The sequence below is a fragment of the Budorcas taxicolor genome, chromosome 17 (assembly GCF_023091745.1).
Source record: "Budorcas taxicolor isolate Tak-1 chromosome 17, Takin1.1, whole genome shotgun sequence".
NCBI lineage: Eukaryota > Metazoa > Chordata > Mammalia > Artiodactyla > Bovidae > Budorcas > Budorcas taxicolor.
The window spans coordinates 27,464,875-27,489,314 of NC_068926.1; positions in this window are offsets into that span (position 1 = coordinate 27,464,875).

Here is a 24,440-nt window from a genome sequence, read left to right on the forward strand (position 1 = left end):
GAGAAAACACACCCAGAGGCAAACAGTCTATTTAAGATGTGATGCAATTTTCCTTGAGAATTTTAGCAACCTGGAGAATGTCTTACAAACTATAAAAATAAATGTCCTATGAGTGTTGAAATGAAAGTTATTTTAGAAATCATACAATAGTATCTTTAGAAGCAATAACAACTGCATACTATAATTAATATTTTCAATTTTATGTCACTATCCACCCAAATTTCAAGTATTCATAAATACATTTTAATAAATATACTTAAGTTTTTAAGGTAAGCATTCACCCATATCTCAACCCACTGTAAAATAATGTGAGGTTGTATTGTAAGAAATACAATGAGTTTTTCATGCAGACTTCTAACATTAATATATATAGCAAACCTTTTTAATAACATTTTTTCTTCCCAGCTATTTAAATGTATGTATACACACACACACACATTTTCCTATACATACACAAGCTTAATAAAGCTCAGAAGCATTACTATTATCAAATGTATATTGTTTAGCTATACAGTTGACTCTTGAAAGACATGAGTATGAACTATGCAGGCCCACTTATATGCATTTCTTTTTTCAATAAATACTACATCCTTACAGAGTCTATGTTGATTGAACCCATGAATGAAGAACCACAGATACAGAAGGCAAACTATAAAGTTTTACATGGATTTTTGACTGCACAGGGTGGGAATGGAGTGTGGGCAGTGTTCCTGAACTCTACCTTGCTCAAGGGTCTACTATATATACATAAATTTCTATAGAATATGCTTAAATGTTGTATATCTTTAAATCAAATAAAGCCACAGTAACTGACCACAGTGACAAAATTCCCAAATTTTTATCACATTAACTCTTCTAAAGCTTATCTAAGATATAAAACAAGAATTATTTAATACCATAACATTAAATCAACTCATTACTAGTGTAAGAATTAATAAATATGAAAATACTGTACTTCTTATCTGTTTCTTTAAACCTTAAGGAACAAAATGTTTGAAGGGGAGAATGTCTTTCGTTTATACTTTCCAACAATCTCTTAACTCTTGTTTGACATGAAAATCATGAAAGAAATATTTTCTCAGGGTCAATAAGCTAAAACTAACGTGTGCCTCCAAACAACAATTCTATTTATTATGCCTCTTTAGAATACATACAAATCCTAGCACAATGCCATATACACATGGAAGATAGTACAGATATATTTTTTAAATTAGATTTGTGTGGACTGTGTATATACTATCTGTTGCCTCTCTACTTGAAGGAAGGAAACAGAGATGTTAAAAAAAAAAAAAAAAAAAAAAAAAACCTTTCTGATAAGTGCTAAGCTATAGCAGGATGGAACATAAAATGTTACAAGGAAAGGGACACACTGTTACAGAAAAACAAATATTTTTAAAGCACTGTTGAGAAAGAGATGCAAGTGTTCCAAATGAGTAGATTTATCTACTGATGTATGCCACATTCCTTCTTTTACTATTTTCCGTCTCCTGATGGATGGAGGCCATTGGAAGTGTGACATACCCACATGCAACACCGAGTACCTTCCATTTCTAACATCTGACCTCCTGAGTGTGCTTCACTATCAGTTGTCTCTTCAACTGGATAAATTAGAGGTTGCTCCTTGTAAAGACAGGTTGGAGACTACCAGTGTGGACCAAGCTCCTCATTTTACAAAGGGAAAATTGAGGTTGAAAAGGTTAAATGACTTTTTTCCTAGTCATGAATATATTCAACAGGAAGTCAGTGCAGGAAGAGAATACGATCAGAATATGAGAAATAAGGAAACTGAGAGTATCTCAAACTTTTAACTAAAATAGTGTGACTATATATACATACATATACATTAAGTTATATATATTTACTATAAAGAAATGCCCTTTATGAATGTTATCTAGAGTTAATAAATCAGAAACACTTTGAAAATTGAGACATTCACCATATTGATTTACAGACCATTATAAGTGAATATGAAATATGAAAATACTGAATTTAATCATATATCACACATTTATTTGTCTTGATATACAAGCAGTTCAAAAATTTATTCATATTAATAAATGAAGATACTAACTGGGAGAATTGTCTCTATGTTAAAATAAGTTATTATTTGGTTATATTAAACTTCAATTAGTATCAGAAAATAAACATCCTAGACGACTTCAACGATAATTTTATTTCTATGAATGAAGCATGTACTTAGCTTTGTTTCATGCAGGTGCTTTCTTAAGAGCTGGGAAAGTATTTGAAGAGAATAGGAAGGTCATCATTCAAACTATCTCATTAAGTTTATAATTTGACTGGAAACTTAGTAGACTTTAAATGATATTTTTATCCAGATTAATTTTCCTTACTTATTATTCTCTTTTGAATGCATTCAAAAGTATATGAAAGTCACTCAGTTGTGTCCGACCCCTTGTGACGCCATGGACTCTACAGTCCATGTAATTCTCCAGGCCAGCATACTGGAGTGGGTAGCCTTTCCCTTCTCCAGGGGATCTTCCCAACCCAGGGATTGAACCCAGGTCTCCCACATGGCAGGCAGATTCTTTACCAACTAAGCCAGAAGGGAAGCCCAAGAATACTGGAGTGGGTAGTCTATACCTTCTCCAGTGAATCTTCCCAACCCAGGAATCAAACCAGGGTCTCCTGAATTGTAGGTGGATTCTTTACCAACTGAGCTATCAGGGAAGCCCTTCAAAAGTATATTTCAAAGTTAAACACATATAACTTTGTTTGGTGGCTAGTTTACAAAGGTGCATCCTCAATTTCATTGCAATGAACTTATTTTCCCTGGGATATGATTAAAATAATTGTTTCAATTTTAAATATTACATGAAAAATAAAGTTTTTCTTCACATATTAGTTATTGTCATATACTCTCTGAAAGAGGAATAATACTAGTTGATTTAAACTGAAAAGACTGAAAATATGTCAGATATACTTCTCTAAACAGTAAAAAAAAAAGTTCATAAGCTCTGTTTTCACATAAGATCAAGATTAATTAATAGAAAATCTAAAGAAGTGGCACAAACTCTAGTTGTTTTCAGTGAACTATTCTTTTAAGTATTATATCATTGAGCTGGATTGATTATCATTTATAATGTGGGTCAATGTGTCAACTGATAGTAACATCTGTATTCATACATGAATTTTTCATACTTCTTAGTGAATTTATTTAACATATTTTGGAAGCAGGCAGTTAGCATTCCATGATACATTGACTGCTAGTGCTATTAAGAGAGTATGTGGCTCAAGATATTAGTTTTTCAGTCAGATATTAGGACTTCATCTGTGTTGGAGCTCACAGAAGAAACAAAAATATCATTGCCTTCTGAGGCCTTTGCAAACTTGGATCTGTGAAGATTTAAGACCTGTTAGAATTTTAAAAATGCTTTCAAAAGTTGATATTGAATTATTCACTTCACTGGAAAAAGCCACTATTGTGAATGTTGCTGTATGTTTTCCAAAAATATGGCATTAAACTCTAATGTGAACATTGCATACTGGAGTGTAATTTTGATGCTTATGTCCATGTTGAAGTTATACTGTGAAATGTCAGGTAAATTTAAATAATAGTCTTAAAGAGCTAAATCTGTTTCTCAAAACTATGCTTCAGGTCTTTTGCACAAATTTACCTAAAGATTTTTAGGTCTTTCCCAATACACACTAAAATAGAATCTCTGGGTTTGCAATGGAATCATCTAGAATTTAAAAAAAATACTCTTAAGTACATACAAATGTTCATTTTGGAACCACTGATGTAAATTGTATCATGATATTTATATCCTGATTCCATTTGGGTTACCCTAAAAGCAGAGACACGTACACTAGTACATTGTTTGGTAAGGTAATGTCAATAAGCAAAAGTGAAGGAGACAGGAAAATGGGATTTTAAAAGTGGACAGGCAGAGTAATTTAACAAGGTTATATTTCTACACAATAGATGCTCATGTGCACCTATACGAAGCACAAAGAATGACACTCAAATAATCCTCAAAGGATGGGTGGCTGGGGCATGCACAGATATTTCATCCTTCACTAGCTAAAGGCTGCCTGCAAGGAGAACTGTCTCCCACACTTCTGGGAGACATTTTTGCAGGCCAAGTGAGTTCCAAATTTTCAGAGCAGGTCTTGGGTAAAAGCACAAAAAGATATATGGGACAGAACACTTGAGGGAAGTACTGTTGGCATGAGTCTGAGTTTACAAAATCAGTAAAATACTGACCATCTTAGCCATGCTGAAACTAGAAATTTAAGCAAGATATGAAACATTCTGCCTAAAAATGTCTTTTGCCACTTCTGAGATTCATTCATGTCATTTGTAAAGTTCTCTCTGTCACAAGATCTGTCAATAGTCAAATAGTATCCAATTAGAGCCCTTTGTTTTCATGTCCAAGATTTCTCAGTCATTGCTACAGATGATGGAGGATCAGAAAGCGCTCACTGCCCAGGACAATACATCTACTTCTCTCTGTTGCTTTAATTCGGCCATCTGATCTCTACTAATCTAGAATCCTGTCATTACCATTGATGCTAGGTGCCTCATCTAGTTCTACGAAGCTTCTCAGACCATCAGTCTTGGCCTCTGCTGACTTTTCACATTCTGCTGGTGCACATTCACTACTTCTTTTCTTATTATCTTCCAAAAAAAATATGTCCACCCAGCCCTCTTGGAGAATATACTCAGGTAACATCTTTCCTTACTGAAAATAATAAATTAATTTGAACATTTTTATCTCTTTAAGTCTGTTGACACTTCCACTGGTACTCTTTAAAAATATTTCTGGGATCTCAGTCTTATTTATTGTAGACTATTATAGTGTCTATATTTCAAGGATTGAGCCACTACTGCAGTATATTAAGACTGATGAATCCTGAGTAATGGGGGTGTGCTCCCATGACAATAAGCTCAACTTATCCTGCCTTAAATTTCACCTCTTCTGCTTTGACATGCTCAAGATTCATATTCACAACTGCCTCCTGTTTCAGCCATATTTTAACTTGGTTCTGAAATTCTTTAAGTGAGCAAGCTTTTTCCTCTCGAAGCAGAAACTATATTCCCCTGTCAGGCCCACTTGAGACTTTATCACAGTTATTGTTCTAAAGCAGAGGCACAGGGAAATCTTGAGGAGTAGAAGCATCATCTTGTGAAAGTCCCAGCTCAGTGGAGTCCCCCAGGTAAGGATTCTGAGTCCTTTCTTCATAAGAGCCCTTACTGTAGCATAGGATAACTGTCAAATCTAAAAAGTTTGTCCCACTGGCACTATTAAATGCTTATAATTACATCTTATATATTGGCTTGTTCTATAAAAATATGTAAATAAATATAAAACAAATATTATACACATATACATGTACACACAGAAATACACAATTCCAATTCTAGTTAACTTTTCAATCACTTAATCATTCACAGGAGTAGCAAAAATAGAAACTGCCAGAAATTTTACTGTGATACATTTTAAAAATGTTTTATAACCCGCTGAAAATGTTCAACAAAATGATTTTTCTTTTCAGTTTGAAAATAATTATTTAGATCTTTAGGAGCACAAAAATGTTGTTCCAGTTCACCCAGATATAAAATTCCAAACTTGGTTTCATATTGAGTTTCTTAGGAAGTTAGAGTGTTTGCTTATGCTTCTATACTGTGGTCAACATTTTTTGGAAGAAATTTGATATTTTTAACAACAGCTCAGTCATCAGAAATAATAACAAAAATAATAAAGAATAAGTGAAGAAAATTATATCTTATTCTAATATCCAAATATATTGATGATTATGTGTATCAATATACATGTTACATGGATGAACCAATTATCAAGTGTAATTTCTTTTTTTAACTGAAGTATAGTTGATTTACAGTGTGTTAATTCCTACTGTACAGCAAAGTGACTTAGTTATACTAACACATATATACAGTCTTTTTCACATTCTTTTCCACTAGGGTTTAATCACAGGATATTGAATATAGTTCCCTATGCTACACAGTAGGACTTTGTTGTTTATCCATCTATATAATAGTGTGCATCTACTAACCCTAAACTCTCCCTCTCCTGTCTACTCTCCCCCTCCCACCTCCAGCCCCCCCTTGCTTTGACAATTGGCTGTAATTTCTAATTTATCCTCTTAGTGAGGTTGCCATGGAATCACTTAGTAGGGTGGCTGAGATCTTGTGCTCTGGCGAGTATAACTGATGGCCTAAGGTATTGCCTTTATGAATCTACCATTACTTTTGTGCTAAAGTCACGCTTTTCACAGAGTTCTCTGGGGTAATGATTCAGAGTGCAAGTGTTCAGTTATAGGTCCATTTCTTGTGAGACACAGGAATCCTCAACTACTATGACTTTGCCTCAAGTCCTCCATCAGCTTGAATGTAATGTTCTTGGAATCATGATTCAGGTTGAGAGTCTCTATTCCCCCACCCAATAACTTCACAGGGATCCTATCTTCTTTGGATCTGAAGATTCTCCCTACCTTCTCTCATTAGTAACCCCTTTTCTTTGTAGGCATTTCCCTGTCTATTCGTATCTCCTAAGTCACAGTCTGCTTCTCTAAACTAACAAAAATGGTACAGGAAAACAGGATGTAAGATGTAGTTTGGGAATGGCTCACTCTGCCTAAAAAGTGAAGAGAATGCTACTTAAGTGGTATGTGGAATATAGATAGCCCCTTGGGCTTCCCTGGTGGCTCAGAGGTTAAAGCATCTGCCTCCAATGCGGGAGACCCGGGTTCGATCCCTGGGTTGGGAAGATCCCCTGGAGAAGGAAATGGCAACCCACTCCAGTATTCTTGCCTGGAGAATCCCATGGACTGAGGAGCCTGGTGGGCTGCAGTCCACGGGGTCACAAAGAGTCGGACACGATTGAGTGATTTTACTTACTTACTTACTTACTGGGTGATCCAATTCTTGTTGATTTCACCAGTGCTTACCTAGTAAAAATCATAGTAATTTATCTTTGCAGCTGAAATCTTCTGGACCTTTGAAAGATATAGGGGCACTAAAGGCTTTTATCAAAGTGTCAGTGTTAGCCGTTTACTGCTAAATTACACTAATAATCCAGGGAGAGACGATTAAAAAATTAAGGCAAACAAGGGGTAAGTGTAAGACCCAGAGGGTCTGTTTCATAGCTAACAAAAAATCTCATATTGCCTATAGTGGAAAAGCAGAAACAGCTGAACAGCAGACCAAAGATCTGATACTTATAGAGCACCAGAGATGTTCATATTCTGTCAATGCATGTCTTTTATGCTATGATGGGAGAGCTGGTTGAGAAAATTTTTGATTAAAATATGCACTCAGGTCATAGAGAAGAATGTTCCTAAAAGTGCTGGCTCTGCAGAGCCCTGTGAATTCTCAGGCATTGCAGAGATGTGCCTACCTTCCTATTAAGAGCTAGAACCTCCTCTGTACTGGCACACACTGCTGGTAGTCAAAGGAGTATACTGGGTAAGGGTTCTGAAAATGATTTATCAACACAGTTAAAAGTAAGTCTGGATAAGGAAGATTTTTTTTTCCCCTTGAGTGCACATATTTGGACACAGTATTAGCATCTTGAGAAAGATTCCAGGGGACTTTGCAAGGGTGACTCCTAGAAGACTGAAGTGACTTAGCAGCAGCAGCAGCAGCAGCAGAAGCCTAGGGAAAGTGTTGGCTGATCATCGCTTCACCTCATGTTAGAAAACTACATAATCTACTTTTAGTTCCTTCTGAAATAGTTTAGAAATTTTCTAAGAACTCAGGGAAACATAATACACTTAAGTTTCATTTCTAAATGTAAGATTATTGACCTGTTTCTGCCTTACTTATTTTTTTAATTCACTGATTTGTTAGAACAATATTTACTTTAGTATAAAGTAAATAAGGAAATTACATAATCTAAACACTTCTATTGTGTTTATTTTAATAAAGATCAACATCTCTACCTAGGAATCATATTCTATTCATGTATTTAATTTTACATATTACAATACTGCATTATAAATATTTCACTTGTCAGTTATGATTTTTTAAATTTTTATAAGACTTTATCATTCCCACATGAATATCTGACTCACTTCAAAATTCAAACTAATTATATTCCACTGTTCATACACTGCCCATCTCATACAGTTATTCATACTGTCATCTTTTCCTATTTCTATTCTCACATTTTCTCGAAAATAGAAAATACTAGGTTATACAGCATGGTGTAGCACACCTGTTCAGATTTTCTTTCTTGTTCTTTTCAAGACATGATGAACCTGAAGATAAGCAAAAAACCTAAAGGCAGCATTAACTTTTATGCTGAATTAGAACAATACCCTAACCATAAAATGGTTACTGGCATCAGAGTTTGTATCAGCTTTTAATGAAAATTTCAACTTATTCATTTGATATAAACAGTTAATACTATTAGTGGACAGTATCCAAGGAACATTCCAGTTAAAATCACTTCAGTAATATGATGACAACTTAACAGTCAAAGGCAAATCTTCACTTTATGAAACAATGGGAATTATTGTGAATATACAGTCAAATGGAAAAGATATTTTGTGATACGATAGAGCTAGTCTCTAAGAATCATATTGTACATTCACATTTATTTGGTATTTCTCAGGAAGATTTCTCTCCATGATCTTTATGATAAGAAAAATAAAGTTATTCCAAAGTTTCCCTTAAATGAAAAAGGAGACATATAAAGCTATATAATTTCCAGGAAATCAGTCAATAACTTTTCTTTTGATTGTGATTGGGGAAGAATGGGAGTTTAATTATATAAGTATGTAACAATTTTTTATCCTTTGACTGTTATTCCAGTTATTTATATCCTTATATGTTTATATTTAAAGTTGATTTAGCAACTTTCTTAACAATTCTCTACTATGTTCAGTTCAGTTGCTCAGTCATGTCTGACTGTTTGTGACTCCATGAATTTCAGCACACCAGGCCTCCCTGTCCATCACTAACTCCCGGAGTTCACTCAGACTCACGTCCATCAAGTCAGTGATGCCATCCAGCCATCTCATCCTCTGTCGTCCCTTTCTCCTCCTGCCCCCAATCCCTCCCAGCATCAGAGTCTTTTACAATGAGTCAACTCTTCACATGAGGTGGCCAAAATACTGGAGTTTCAGCTTCAGCATCATTCCCTCCAAAGAAATCCCAGGACTGATCTTCAGAATGGACTGGTTGGATCTCCTTGCAGTCCAAGGGACTCTCAAGACTCTTCTCCAACACCACAGTTCAAAAGCATCAATTCTTTGGCGCTCAGCTTTCTTCACAGTCCAACTCTCACATCCATACATGACCACTGGAAAAACCATAGCCTTGACTAGACAGACCTTTGTTGGCAAAGTAATGTCTCTGCTTTTCAATATGCTGTCTAGGTTGGTCATAACTTTTCTTCCAAGGAGTTAAGCGTCTTTCAATTTCATGGCTGCAGTCACTATGTTAGTCAAGAATTTAAGTACTGAAGTACTATGTTCATCTTTAAAAGGTTGTCATAACAGAAACTATAATCATATAAACTTAATATTAATACTATTTGATTATATTAATATCACTCATTCAGAAATGAAAGTAATAGATTTAGTTTCTTGTGCATATTTATCGTATGATATATATAATGTGCATATATATGTGCACATATATATGTAGTATAGTTATTATTGTAGCTATTTTAATGATTGTTATTCCTCTTCAACATCAACAAAACTCTAAGCTTCTTTTTTAATGCTTTTCTATGGGTCATTATTCACTTATTTCTCTGGGCATTAGATAGATCTCTTTTATCTGGATGACAGGATGAGTTCTGGTATTTTTTTAAACACTCTTTTGGTAGTCACCTCTTCTGTTTTTATTAATTTGGGGGATGTAATTCATATTAATGGAATATTGGAAATTCTAGACTATTCTTTAAATATCCTATTTTTCTTCACCTATTTTTGTTCATTATCTTTTTTTATCAGTTTTAAATTTAAGAACGTCTCCTCAATATTATCTTCCAATCTGCATATTATTTTTTCTGATGTTGATATGCTCTGTTTGCAGAAGATTATTACTGATTTATAAATGTTACTTTTCAAAGACTTATTTTTTTCACAACTAAATTACCTGATTTCTCTAAGGATTTCAATTATAGCATTTATTTTCTTTCCAATCTCTAACCCACATTTGTTTTTTAAAGATAACATATTAAAAGGAGAACATGTAAGAATTAAAGATTTTAAAATTAAAAAAAATAAAATTAAAAAAAAGTAATTTTTCACTTTGATAAAAAAATAAAATAAAATAAAAGGAGATGGATTCTTGTTTCCCTTTTAGGTGATAATTGAAGAAACTAAATGCACATTCTAGAAGATTACTATTAAAATATATTACTAAAAATAAATTACTATTAAAATATATCAAGGTGTGTCACCATAAACTATTTAGAAATTTCACCAACATCTAGAATGAAACAAAAATAGCAATGATTCAGTTGGCAAGCATGTGACAATATATTTCTCTCTTCAAATAGGTAAGTGCTGGGAAGATGCCACATTCAATCATAAGCTATGGGAGTCATATGGTTTTCCCTGCAGATTGAGGCATTTTAGATCATTTTAGACCACAATTCTGACTTGCGGCTGTGACAGAGTGCAGGATTGCCTCTAGGAGAGTCAGTGATTGGCTGAATTCATGAAGGGAGTGTCAGTGATTGGCTGCCTTCAAAAATGAAGGCATAGCTGAAAGAAGCAGCATCTATTTCACCTTTACAATATGCTACATACACAAATACAATTTGTAATTTATCATTTGATCCTCACTATACAAATACAATTTAGTCTTTTCCACACTAAAATATCTAAAACTTACAGGAAAATATAAAACAGTAATGATGACAACAATATGTCTGCAAACTAATATATTGTAAAAATCATGCAAGAATCTTTTACTAACTGCAATTTAGCTCTGACCATGAAAGCAACATCTGTTGGCTGACTATCTACACTCAAACCCAAGTCAGGTATGTGGAAATTCCTTGTTTGCTCAGATTACTGGTTGTGTGACCTTTATGCTGTATCTTATAACACTCAGGGCTTATTCTACCATCACAAGTAAATTTCCTATCATAACTTTTTATGACATAAAAGATCATATCTTTCAGAGAACAGTAGAAGGAGTGGGGATTGAGGAGAGGTATAGGGTACATCTTATATTGTAAAGTCCATACATATTAAGTGCAAAGCTAAGGAAAGAGAGGGTAAGAGAAGACATTATGGTATTTTGCAGACTGCAGTACATTTTTTTTACATTTTTAATATTATAATTGCTAACCATGAGATATGTTTATGTAGGAAATTCTCCACACTATAATTTGACTTATAAATACTTCTTAAAGATACTGAATCCTATAGGGTAAACATAGTTTACCAGAAATGATAGGATTTTTTCCTTCCAGTTGTATTGAGAGATAACTGACATACAGTATTGTCTAAGTTTAAGGTTTATGGCAGAATAATTTGTGTTACCTCATATAAAATTATCACCATAAGTTTAGAGGACATCCATTATCTCATATAGTTAGCAGTATTGTTTAACAAGGCACACAGATTCAGTGTGACACAGAGCCTAAAGTAAGAGTTAGAGAGAGGATCTTTGGCCAGAAGAGCCACTCCTAGGTTTTGAGTTGTGAGGTTGAAAACACTTTATCATACACATAACTGTAGATTTTTTGAGTGAGCACAACTAGAATCTATCTTAATGCAATCATATAAATAGTCAGACTTGAAAAATTCTCTCAGTCTACTGAGAGAAGAATTGATAAAGAAAGGCGAACTGTTAAGAATAGACAACAACAGCCTGAGCTTTTGAAATATTTTTTCAACCAATAAAAAGATTAAAAAATAAACCTTTGGGGCAGAGAAGATATTGTAGTGGGGTAGCATGAACACTATGATTCTCTGTAAACCAAAACTGAAAATGTGAAGGAGGAGGGAGTGATGAATGCTGAGCATATGGTTAGAAGTTGTCAAATAAAATTATAAAGCTGTAGAGAGTATTTTACACATTTTGATGATTTTTGTGAGAAAAGGCTAGCCACTCTACATAAGGACCTTCATGACTAAGACATTTTGACAGCAGAAAATCTCTCTCTTGACTTCCCACTTGTTCCAGGAAAAAAATTGGCCAGGGAAAACTCAATGTCTCTAACATTGAGTACTTCTTTCTCCTTTGAGAAAGAAGTTGCCCCCTTGTAGCCAACCAAGGGCTGCCAAACATTCCAGAAGACCAATCAGAGTGTCTTCCTGCTTTCAAAAATCTCACCTTAATTGAAAGCTTGCCAATCAAAGATGTATGCTCCTTTCTAATTCATTTAAATTCCTGTGGAAATTTAAGCAATGCAGATGGATTCCCTTGTGGCAAGCTTATGAATAAACAGCCTTTGTATATGTTGCAGCAGACTTAGTTTTGTCTCTGACATCAATAAAGGGACCCATAAATTTAAAAGAGGAATAAATTTAATTATGAAATAACCAGACACACAAATGCCAAAGCAACACAGTAATATGCTTTAACATTTCTATATTTTGTTATAACTAACAAATTGTATTCACCTAGATTATTTAAACTTCAACACAACCCAAAGGGACAGTCATTCATTGTAAATGATATTGGAAACAGGTTTTATATCTACTACTATTTTTCCAAAGTCAGTAAATGAGAATGAGGACCTGAACACATGCCCTCTGTTACAAGATCCCTTTTCCTTAACATTTTAACACTTTAATTACACTACAATGGTAAAATTAAGATACTGTTATTCAACTGTGGAAATGTTTACAGGAAGAATTATATATGGCTTGGCTTCTTGAAGGAATTTAGACATGGTTAGGAATTTTTAAAAGTGTTATTCACAAACGGGGAAGGAATATAAGAAAAAACAGTCATTACAATAATAAAATTTGAAAAATATGCTAAAACTCAAATATGGTTTTTCAGACCTATTTCTTTTTCAGTTTTAAATATGAAACATGAAATAATGTATATTATTAACAATAATATATTATTTATATTTATTTATATATGTTTGTGTATTTACACATACAATATATATTATTTCATGTTTCATATTTAAAACTAAAAAAGAAATAGGTCTGAAAAAAAAAATATATATATATACGTAACCAATGACTTCCCTGGTGGCTCAGACGGTAAAGTATCTGCCTACAATGAAGGAGACCGGGGTTCAATCCCTGGGTTGGGAAGATCTCCTAGAGAAGGAAATGGCAACCCACCCCAGTATTCCTGCCTGGAAAATTTCATGCACAGAGGAGCATGGGGTCGCAAAGAGTCGGACACTACTGAGCAACTTCCCTTTCACCATATATAACCAATAGAATAAAGCATCATTAAAAGATCAATTTTTCTATTTAAATTTGGAAAGGGTTTAAGAAGGGTTGACAAATATGTACAATTATGATTCTTGCATAAAATTTAAACTATAATCTAAGATAAGAAAATCTGTCTTTTAATCTCTATAGAACAAGTTCTCATACTTAATAAATCTACCCTCTATTGGGTAAAACTTATCACAAAATTCTGACTCCCTTAGTTTCTGACCAGTAAAATGTTAGAAACTAAAAATAAGAAATTGAAATACATAAATATTTAAGAATTTCAGAAAAAATTTGAATTTTATAGTAAATATATATTAATCAGAACAAAGGGATTATTTTTGAAATTTATTTTCAAAGTCACTGATACCTTTATTTTCTTGGTATAAGTGAAAGAAAATTTTTAAAAAATGCTTTCGTAGTAATATCCTCCCCTAAAAGTTTTAGAAACTTGAAAGAATTCCCTTTTACTATTTTCTTCCCCAAAACTAAAACCTCTCTTTTAAAAATTGGTCATTTCTAGTTCAAATTTATTTCATATGTTGCTAATTTTATAATATAGCTATATTATTAAAGGCTATTAAAGATGCAGTGCATGAAATTACAAAGTTTTCTTAGCAAATATAAAAATTTGGCAATAGTTTAGTAAACAGTATTATATTGTGTATGTTGTTATCTTTTAAAGCAGTTCCTAATAATATCACATCAAGTTTTAATAACAAGTAATCCCACAGTTTAATATAAACATCGTCTGAAAATTTTTGAAAGCAAAAAATCCCACATTTTCTCTGTAGGATTGTTAATCTCTCCTTGTTGTGTGCTCAGTCACTTCCAATTATATGCAACCCCTATGAACTGTAGTCTGTCAGACTTTTCTGTCCATTGGATTTTCCAGGCAAAAATACTGGAGTCGGTTGCCATTTCCTCTCAATGATTCTTACTCCCATTTTCATATCTGGAGAGCATCTCCTCTCAGATGTGGGACTGTATCATAAGTACTTGATACAAACATTTTAGTTATAGTCCCTGATACCCCTAAATGTGGCCTACTGACAGTGACCTTTTAGGTGATATATTATATAGGTATAATCTTTCATTTGATATATGAAGTCTTAGGTGATATACTACATATAAATTCTGGCCAGTTAAGCATCTAAGAAGATTACTTTCTTCTTTGTAGAAATCATGTATCTTTCTGTAATCATTTTCTTCCTCCCTGAAATATTTACATTCCTTCTTCTTGACTATATTTCATCCACATAAACCTATAAACCTGATCACATCATTATAAAATGTAACATCTTCTGATTTCAGGATAAAATTAAATATTTACATGTTTTCCACAAATATAGTACAGTTTAGAAGTACAGACAGGTATGTAAAATGTTATTTAAGACATGTCCTTATGCATTTGTAATTTATATTTTCATCTTTTGGCAGACTCATTCAATGATTTGGCAAGTAAAGTGACGACAACTGAGAATTAAATTGACATACAGTTATTCAAGCTGGTTTTAGAAAAGGCAGAGGAACCAGAGATCAAATTGCCAACATCCGCTGGATCGTTGAAAAAGCAAGAGAGTTCCAGAAAAACATCTATTTCTGCTTTATTGACTATGCCAAAGCCTTTGACTGTGTGGATCACAATAAACTGTGGACAATTCTGAAAGAGATGGGAATAACAGACCACCTGACCTGCCTCTTGAGAAACCTATATGCAGGTCAGGAAGCAACAGTTAGAACTGGACATGGAACAACAGACTGGTTCCAAATAGGAAAAGGAGTGTGTCAAGGCTGTATATTGTCACCCTGCTTACTTAACTTATATGCAGAATACATCATGAGAAAAGCTGGCCTGGAAGAAACACAAGGTGGAATCAAGATTGCCAGGAGAAGTATCAGTAACTTCAGATATGCAGATGACACCACCCTTATGGCAGAAAGTGAAGAGGAACTAAAAAGCCTTTTGATGAAAGTGAAAGGAGAGTGAAAAAGTTGGCTTAAAACTCAAAATTCAGAAAACTAATCATGGCATCTGGTCCCATCACTTCATGGGATTTAGATGGGGAAACAGTGGAAACAGTGTCAGACATTATTTTTGGGGCTCCAAAATCACTGCAGATGGTGATTGCAGCCATGAAATTAAAAGACGCTTACTCCTTGGAAGGAAAGTTATGACCAACTGCCACCCCACTCCAGTACCCTTGCCTGGAAAATCCCATGGACAGAGGGTCCTGGAAGGCTGCAGTCCATGGGGTCGCTGAGGGTCGGACACGACTGAGTGACCTCACTTTCACTTTTCACTTTCATGCACTGGAGAAGGAAATGGCAACCCACTCCAGCGTTCTTGCCTGGAGAATCCCAGGGATGGGCTGCCGTCTATGGGGTCACACAGAGTGGACACGACTGAAGTGACTTAGCAGTAGCAGATAGCATATTCAACAGCAGAGATATTACTTTGCCAACAAAGGTCCGTCTAGTCAAGGCTATGGTTTTTCCACTGGTTGTGTATGGATGTGAAAGTTGGACTGTGAAGAAAGCTGAGTGCCAAAGAATTGATCCTTTTGTTTTTTTAATATAAATTTATTTATTTTAATTGGAGGTTAATTAATTTACAATATTGTATTGGTTTGCCACACATCAACATGAATCTGCCACGGGTGTACACGTGTTCCCCTTCCTGAACCCGCCTCCCTCCTCCCTCCCCATACCATCCCTCTGCGTCATCCCAGTGCACCAGGCCCGAGCATCCTGTATCATGCATCGAACCTGGACTGGCGATTTGTTTCACATATGATATTGTACATGTTTCAATGCCATTCTAAATCATCCCACCCTCTCCCTCTCCCACAGAGTCCGAAAGATTGTTGTATAATCTGTGTCTCTTTTGCTGTCTTGCATACAGGGTTAGCGTTACCATCTTTCTAAATTCCATATATCTGCATTAGTAGACTGTATTGGTGTTTTTCTTTCTGGCTTACTTCACTCTGTATGATAGGCTCCAGTTTCATCCACCTCATTAGAACTGATTCAAATGTATTCTTTTTAATGGCTGAGTAATACTCCATTGTGTATATGCACCACAGCTTTCTTATCCATTCCTCTGCTGATGGACATCTAGGCTATTTCCATGTCCTGGTTATTGTAAACAGTGCTGTGATGAACATTGGGGTACACGTGTCTCTTTAAATTCTGGTTTCCTCAGTGTGTATGCCCAGCAGTGGGATGGCTGTGTTGTATGGCAGTTGTGTTTCTAGTTTTTTAAGGAATCTCCACACTGTTCTCCATAGTGGCTGAACTAGTTTGCATTCCCACCAACAGTGTAAGAGGGTTCCCTTTTCTTCACACCCTCTCCAGCATTTATTGCTTGTAGACTTTTGGATCGCAGCCATTCTGACTGGCGTGAAATGGTACCTCATTGTGGTTGTGATTTGCATTTTTCTGATAATGAGTGATGTTGAGCATCTTTTCATGTGTTTGTTAGCCATCTGTATGTCTTCTTTGGAGAAATGTCTGTTTAGTTCTTTGGCCCATTTTTCCATTGGGTCATTAATTTTTCTGGAATTGAGCTGCAGGAGTTGCTTGTATATTTTTGAGATTAATTCTTTGTCAGTTGTTTCATTTGCTATTATTTTCTCCCATTCCAAAGGCTGTCTTTTCACCTTGCTTATAGTTTCCTTTGTTGTGCAGAAGCACTTAATTTTAATTGTTCCCATTTGTTTATTTTTGGTTTTATTTCCAATATTCTGGGAGGTGGATTATAGAGGATCCTGCTGTAATTTATATCGGAGAGTGTTTTGCCTATGTTCTCCTCTAGGATTTTTATAGTTTCTGGTCTTACATTTATATCTTTAATCCATTTTGAGTTTATTTTTGTGTATGGTGTTAGAAAGTGTTCTAGTTTCATTTTTTTATAAGTGGTTGACTAGTTTTCCCAGTACCACTTGTTAAAGAGATTGTCTTTTCTCCATTGAATACTCTTGCCTCGTTTGATAAAGATAAGATGTCCATAGGTGTGTGGATTTATCTCTGGGCTTTCTATTTTGTTCCACTGATCTATATTTCTGTCTTTGTGCCAGTACCATACTGTCTTGATAACTGTGGCTTTGTAGTAGAGCTTGAAGTGAGGCAGGTTGATTCCTCCAGTTCCATTATTTCTTAAGATTGCTTTGGCTATTCGAGGTTTTTTGTATTTCCATACCAATTGTGAAATTATTTGTTCTAGCTCTGTGAAAAATACCGTTGATAGCTTGATAGGGATTGCATTGAGTCTATAGACAGCTTTGGGTAGTATACTCATTTTCACTATAGTGATTCTTTCAATCCATGAACATGGTATATTTCTCCATCTGTTAGTGTTCTCTTTGATTTCTTTCACCAGCATTTTATAGTTTTCCATATATAGGTCTTTTATTTCTTTAGGTTGCTTTATTCCTAAGTATTTTGTTTCATTGAAATGGTGAATGGGATTGTTTCCTTAATTTCTCTGTTTTCTCATTATTAGTGTATAGGAATGCAAGGGATTTCTGTGTGTTGATTTTATATCCTGCAACTTTACTATATTCATTGGTTAGCTCTAGTAACTTTCTGGTGGAGTCTTCAGGGTTTTCTATGTAGAGGATCATGTCATCTGCAAACAGTGGGAGTTTTACTTCTTCTTTTCCAATTTGGATTCCTTTTTTTTCTTTTTCTGCTCTGATTGCTGTGGCCAAAATTTCCAAAACTATGTTGACTAGTAGTGGGTGAGAGTGGGCACCCTTGTCTTGTTCCTGACTTTAGGGGAAATGCTTTCAATTTTTCACCATTGAGGATAATGTTTGCTGTGAGTTTGTCATATATGGTTTTCATTATGTTGAGGGATGTTCCTTCTATTCCTGCTTTCTGGAGGGCTTTTATCATGAATGGATGTTGAGTTTTGTCAAAGACTTTTTCTGCATCTATTGAGATAATCATATGGCTTTTATTTTTCAAATTGTTAATGTGGTATATTACGTTGATTGATTTGTGGATATTGAAGTATCCTTGCATCCCTGGGATAGAGCCTGCTTCGTCATGGTGTATGATCTTTTTAATGTGTTGTTGGATTCTGATTGCTAGAATTTTGTTAAGGATTTTTGCATCTATGTTCATCAGTGATACTGGCCTGTAGTTTTCTTTTCTTTTCTTTTCGTGGCATCTTTGTCAGGTTTTAGTATTAGGGTGATGGTGGCCTCATAGAATGAGTTTGGAAGTTTACCTTCCTCTGCAATTTTCTGGAAGAGTTTGAGTAGGATAGGTGTTAGCTCTTCTCGAAATTTTTGGTAGAATTCAGGTGTGAAGCCGTCTGGACCTGGGCTTTTGTTTGTTGGAAGATTTCTGATTACAGTTTCAATTTCCATGCTTGTGATGGGTCTGTGAAGATTTTCTATTTCTTCCTGGTTCAGTTTGAGAAAGTTATACTTTTCTAAGAATTTGTCCATTTCTTCCACATTGTCCATTGTATTGGCATATAATTGCTGATAGTAGTCTCTTATGATCCTTTGTATTTCTGTGTTGTCTGTTGTGATCTCTCCATTTTCATTTCTAATTTTATTGATTTGATTTTTCTCCCTTTGTTTCTTGATGAGTCTGGCTAATCGTTTTTCAGTTTTATTTATCCTCTCAAAGAACCAGCTTTTGGCTTTGTTGATTTTTGCTATGGTCTCCTTTGTTTCTTTTGCATTTATTTCTGCCCTAATTTTTAAGAATTCTTTCCTTCTACTAACCCTGGGGTTCTTCATTTCTTCCTTTTCTCATTGCTTTAGGTGTAGAGTTAGGTTATTTATTTGACTTTTTCTTGTTTCTTGAAGTATGCCTGTATTGCTATGAACCTTTCCCTTAGCACTGCTTTTACAGTGTCCCACAGGTTTTGGATTGTTGTGTTTTCATTTTCATTCATTTCTATGCATATTTTTTACTTTTTTTATTTCTTCTGTGATTTGTTGGTTATTCAGCAGCGTGTTATTCAGCCTCCATATGTTGGAATTTTTAATAGTTTTTCTCCTGTAATTGACATCTAATCTTACTGCATTGTGGTCAGAAAAGATGCTTGGAATGATTTCAATTTTTTTGAATTTACCAAGGCTAGATTTCTGGCTCAAGATGTGATCTATCCTGGAGAATGTTCCATGTGCGCTTGAGAAAAAGGTGAAATTCATTGTTTGGGGATGAAATGTCCTGTAGATATCAATTAGGTCTAAATGGTCTATTGTATCATTTAAAGTTTGTGTTTCCTTGTTAATTTTCCGTTTAATTGATCTATCCATAGGTGTGAGTGGGGGTATTAAAGTCTCCCACTACTATTGTGTTATTGTTAATTTCCCCCTTCATACTTGTTAGCATTTGTCTTACATATTCCGGAGCTCCTATGTTGGGTGCATATATATTTATAAGTATTATATCTTCTTGGATTGATACTTTGATCATTATGTAGTGTCCTTCTTTGTGTCTTTTCACAGCTTTTGTTTAAAGTCTATTTTATCTGATATGAGTATTGCTACTCCTGCTTTCTTTTGGTCTCTATTTGCGTGGAATATCTTTTTCCAGCCCTTCACTTTCAGTCTGTATGTATCCCCTGTTTTGAGGTGGGTCTCTTGTAGACAACATATATAAGGGTCTTGTTTTTGTATCCATTCAGCCAGTTTTTGTCTTTTGGTTGGGGCATTCAACCCATTTATGTTTAAGGTGATTATTGATAAGTATGATCACATTGCCATGTGCTGTACTGTTTTGAGTTTGAGTTTATACACCCTTTTTGTGTTTCCTGTCTAGAGAAGATCCTTTAGCATTTGTTGGAGAGCTGGTTTGGTGGTGCTGAATTCTCTCAGCTTTTGCTTGTCTGTAAAGCTTTTGATATCTCCTTCGTATCTGAATGAGATCCTTGCTGGGTACAGTAATCTGGGCTGTAGGTTATTGTCTTTCATCACTTTAAGTATGTCCTGCCATTCCCTCCTGGCCTGAAGAGTTTCTATTGAAAGATCAGCTGTTATCCTTATGGGAATCCCCTTGTGTGTTATTTGTTGTTTTCCCCTTGCTGCTTTTAATATTTGCTCTTTGTGTTTGATCTCTCTGGGTTTCTTGGACTTGGGTGATAATTTCCTTCCCCATTTTAGGGAAGTTTTTGACTATTATCTCCTCAGGTATTTTCTCATGGTCTTTCTTTTTGTCTTCTTTTTCTGGGACTCCTATGATTTGAATATTGGGGCATTTAACATTGTCCAGAGGTCTCTGAGGTTTTCCTCATTTAATTCACTTTTCTTTTTTCCTCTCTGATTCATTTATTTCTACCATTCTATCTTCTACCTCATTAATCCTATCTTCTGCATCCATTATTCTACTATTTGTTCCATTCGGAGTGTTTTTAATATAATTTATTGCATTATTCATTATATATTGACTCTTTTTTATTTCTTCTAGGTCCTTGGTAAACCTTTCTTGCATCTTCTCAATCCTTGTCTCCAGGCTATTTATTTGTAACTCCATTTTGTTTTCAAGATTTTGGATCATTCTCACTATCATTATTTGCAATTCTTTGCCAGGTAGATTCCCTTTCTCTTTCTCTTTTGTTTGGTTTGGTGGGCATTTATCCTTTTTCTTTACCTGTTGGGTATTCCTCTGTCTCTTCATCTTGTTTATATTGCTGTGTTTGGGGTGGTCTTTCTATATCCTGGCAGTTTATGGAGTTCTCTTTATTGTGGGGTTTCCTCACTGTGTGTGAGGTTGTAAGGGTGGCTTATCAAGGTTTCCTAGTTAGGGAAGCTTGTGTAAGTGTCCTGGTGGGTGGGGCTGGACTTCTTCTCTCTGGAGTGTAATGAAGTATCCAGTAATGAGTTATGAGATGTCAGTGCGTTTAGAGTGACTTTGGGCAGCCTATGTATTGAAGCTCAGGGCTATGTTTTCTGGGTGTACAACAGGTGCACCTTCAAAGGCAGATGTTGACTGTCCAGAATCCCAAGAAGTCTTGGTTAGCAATGAAGCCTACTTGCAGTTTGGTAGATAATGCCTCTCTGGGGCCATGATTGCCTCCTTCCAGCTCTGGCTGCCCTCGCCTGCCTGTCTCCAGAGGGGGATGGGCTGGCCTGTGGCCGGCTAGCTATGCTCAGTGCTTTGTTCTATGAGCAGGCCTGATGGTGTCTTGGGTTAGGGCTTTTCGCTAGTTCTAGTCAGTCCTTCGTTCTGTGAGCGGGCCTGGCAGTGTCATAGGTTATGGCTTTTTGCTTGGTAGTTATCCCACATTTGGTTTGCTACCCCAAGTTAGTTTCCTCAGATTGCCCTTGGGGCATTCAGGCCTGGTCCTTACTCTAAGCAATGCAGCCCGCGCCTCCCTGCCCAGCTCCCACTTGTTGGTAGTGAATGCAGGTGTCTGTGCTGCTTCTTCACTGGGGGAGTTACTGTTGGGCACGTAATCTGTGGGTTTTAATTATTTGTTTATTTCTCCTCCTGGTTATGTTGCCCTCTGTGGTTCCAAGGCTCACTGCAGACTCAGCAGTGAGAGTGTTTCCTGGTGTTTGGAAACTTCTCTCTTTTTTAAGACTCCCTTCCCGGGACAGAGCTCCATCCCTAACTCTTTTGTCTCTTTTTATCTTTTATATCTTTTCCTACCTCCTTTCGAAGACAATGGGCTGCTTTTCTGGGTGCCTGATGTCTTCTGCTGGCATTTAGAAGTTGTTTTGTGGAATTTTCTCAGCGTTCAAATGTTCTTTTGATGAATTTGTGCAGGAGAAAGTGGTCTCCCCGTCCTATTCCTCCACCATCTTAGGACAGCCAAATTGATGCTTTTGAACTGTGATGCTGGAGAAGACTCTTGAGAGTCCCTTGGACTGCAACAAGAGCCAACCAGTCTGTTATAAGGGAGATCAGTCCTGGGTGTTCTTTGGAAGGACTGATGCTTAAGCTGAAACTTCAATACTTTAGCTACCTCATGGGAAGAGTTGACTCACTGTAAAAGACTCTGATGCTGGGAAGGGTTGGAGGCAGGAGGAGAAGGGGACGACAGAGGATGAGATGGCTGTATGGCATCACCAACTCAATGGATGTGAGTTTGAGTGAACTCCAGGAGTTGGTGATGGACTGGGAAGCCTGGCTTGGTGCAATTCATGGGGTCGCAAAGAGTTGGACATGCCTGAGCGACTGAACTGACTGAACTGACAGCAAAATGGCAGTAACTAATGACCTTAAAAATATAATGATTAAGATCAAATTATGAAGAGTTTCAGAAATAAAGTGAGATATTATATGCAGTAAATAGAGACAATCTTTAGATGTTTTTTCTCCATGGGAAAGTGTACAGATTATTAGCTAAAGGGAGATGTGAATTCAAGAGAAGGTTCTGTTTATTTTTAATATCAGAAGAATTTCACATGTTTATATACTGATCGGGATAATTTGGTTGAGAGCAAAAATTGAACAGTGAGAGAGTGGGAACATTTTCAGTAGCACTGACCTAACCCATGGGAGAAAGAGTATGCAATGAAGATCAACTTAATATTGAAGCCAGTGAGGTTGGTTTACTGAAGCTTCATAGTGATTTGTGCTTTAAAAAAATAGTTAAAGGTGGAGGAAAAAAAAGCTGCTTTAGACAAGTTATAGCATGAAAGTAATATTGACAGTGATATAGGATTCAGGGTTCCAAAATATTTTCCTGAGATTATTTAGCTCATCTGTCTCTCAATCTGGATCAGGTAATTTTGATTATTAAAAAAATTATTTTAAAAATTATTTTTAAAAAATTAAAAATTTTGAGGAAAATTTTTACCCTCAGAATTATTCTGTGCAATTTTTTTTAAATTTATCTCACATCTAAGGATATCTTTTTGGTATCACCTTTCACTTGATTTCAGTTGTTATTTTCCTAAATATAAATTGATCTTGAAATTAAATATTCTTTGCAGAAAACATATACTTGAGGAAAATGTCTATAATTATTTTCATTGTTAAATTTCCAGTGTACTAGTTTCCTGTCTCTTCCGAATCTAATAGGTTACTACCTAGATTATCACTGAGTTGCTATTCCTATTTCAAAGAACCATATGATGTCAGGAAAATGCAGGCATTTCCTTAAATTTCCATCTCTATAATATAAAATTTAATTAATGTATATAAAATACAAATGTATAATTATATAAATCAAAATAATATATTTTAAATGCCTTCTATTAAGAGTAAAAATATATTGATGAAAGGTATGACTTTACAGTTTACTTTTTAATAAGTTTAGTCTTCATTTGGCCTACCATTTAGAAATGTATACAACAGAGTATTACCTTTGCCATAAATTATTTTAGGCCAACTGTTATAAGCAAAGATATATACATATATATATATATATATATAAAATAAAATTTTACTTAATACATGTATAGTGGTATATAGGTTAATCAAAAACATTTAAGTGGTTTGAATGTATTTTTGTCAATTCTGATTATACTTTGGCTATTCTTGAAATAATGACATTATTGTTTCCTACCTTTGTTAACATTTCATAGTTCAAAGTAACTATGATATTAAAATTAATGTGTGTGAAAGTGAAGTCACTCAGTCGTGTCCAACTCTTTGCAACCCCATGGACTGTAGCCCACCGGGCTCCTCTGTCCATGGGATTCTCCAGGCAAGAATACTGGAGTGGGTTGCCATTTCCTTCTCCAGGGGATCTTCCCAACCCAGGGATCAAATCCAGGTCTCCTGTATTGCAGGCAGATGCTTTAACCTCTGAGCAAATTAATATGTGTATATATCAAGAAATCTGACTTATTTTTTAATATCTGACCACTGACTTCTTCATGAGTCTAATGCTCCTTTTTTCCCTTTGACCTGACATTTGGACAAGCTCTTGCTAGTCTCCTCCTTTGGCACTGGTGAGAAATTTAAACCTCACAGCTCACCAGCTTACCATAGGAACTTATCTTCAGTCACATCCTCCCCCATAAAGATCTAACCTACCTCTACTATTCAATCAGGCAAGCCCAGCTTTCCAGGTTTCTGCATGTGAAGAATAAACATGCTCTCAAATTACCTTAGTGTGCTCTCAAATTACTGCTGTCAATGACCTTGACATGTGCCCTAGAATT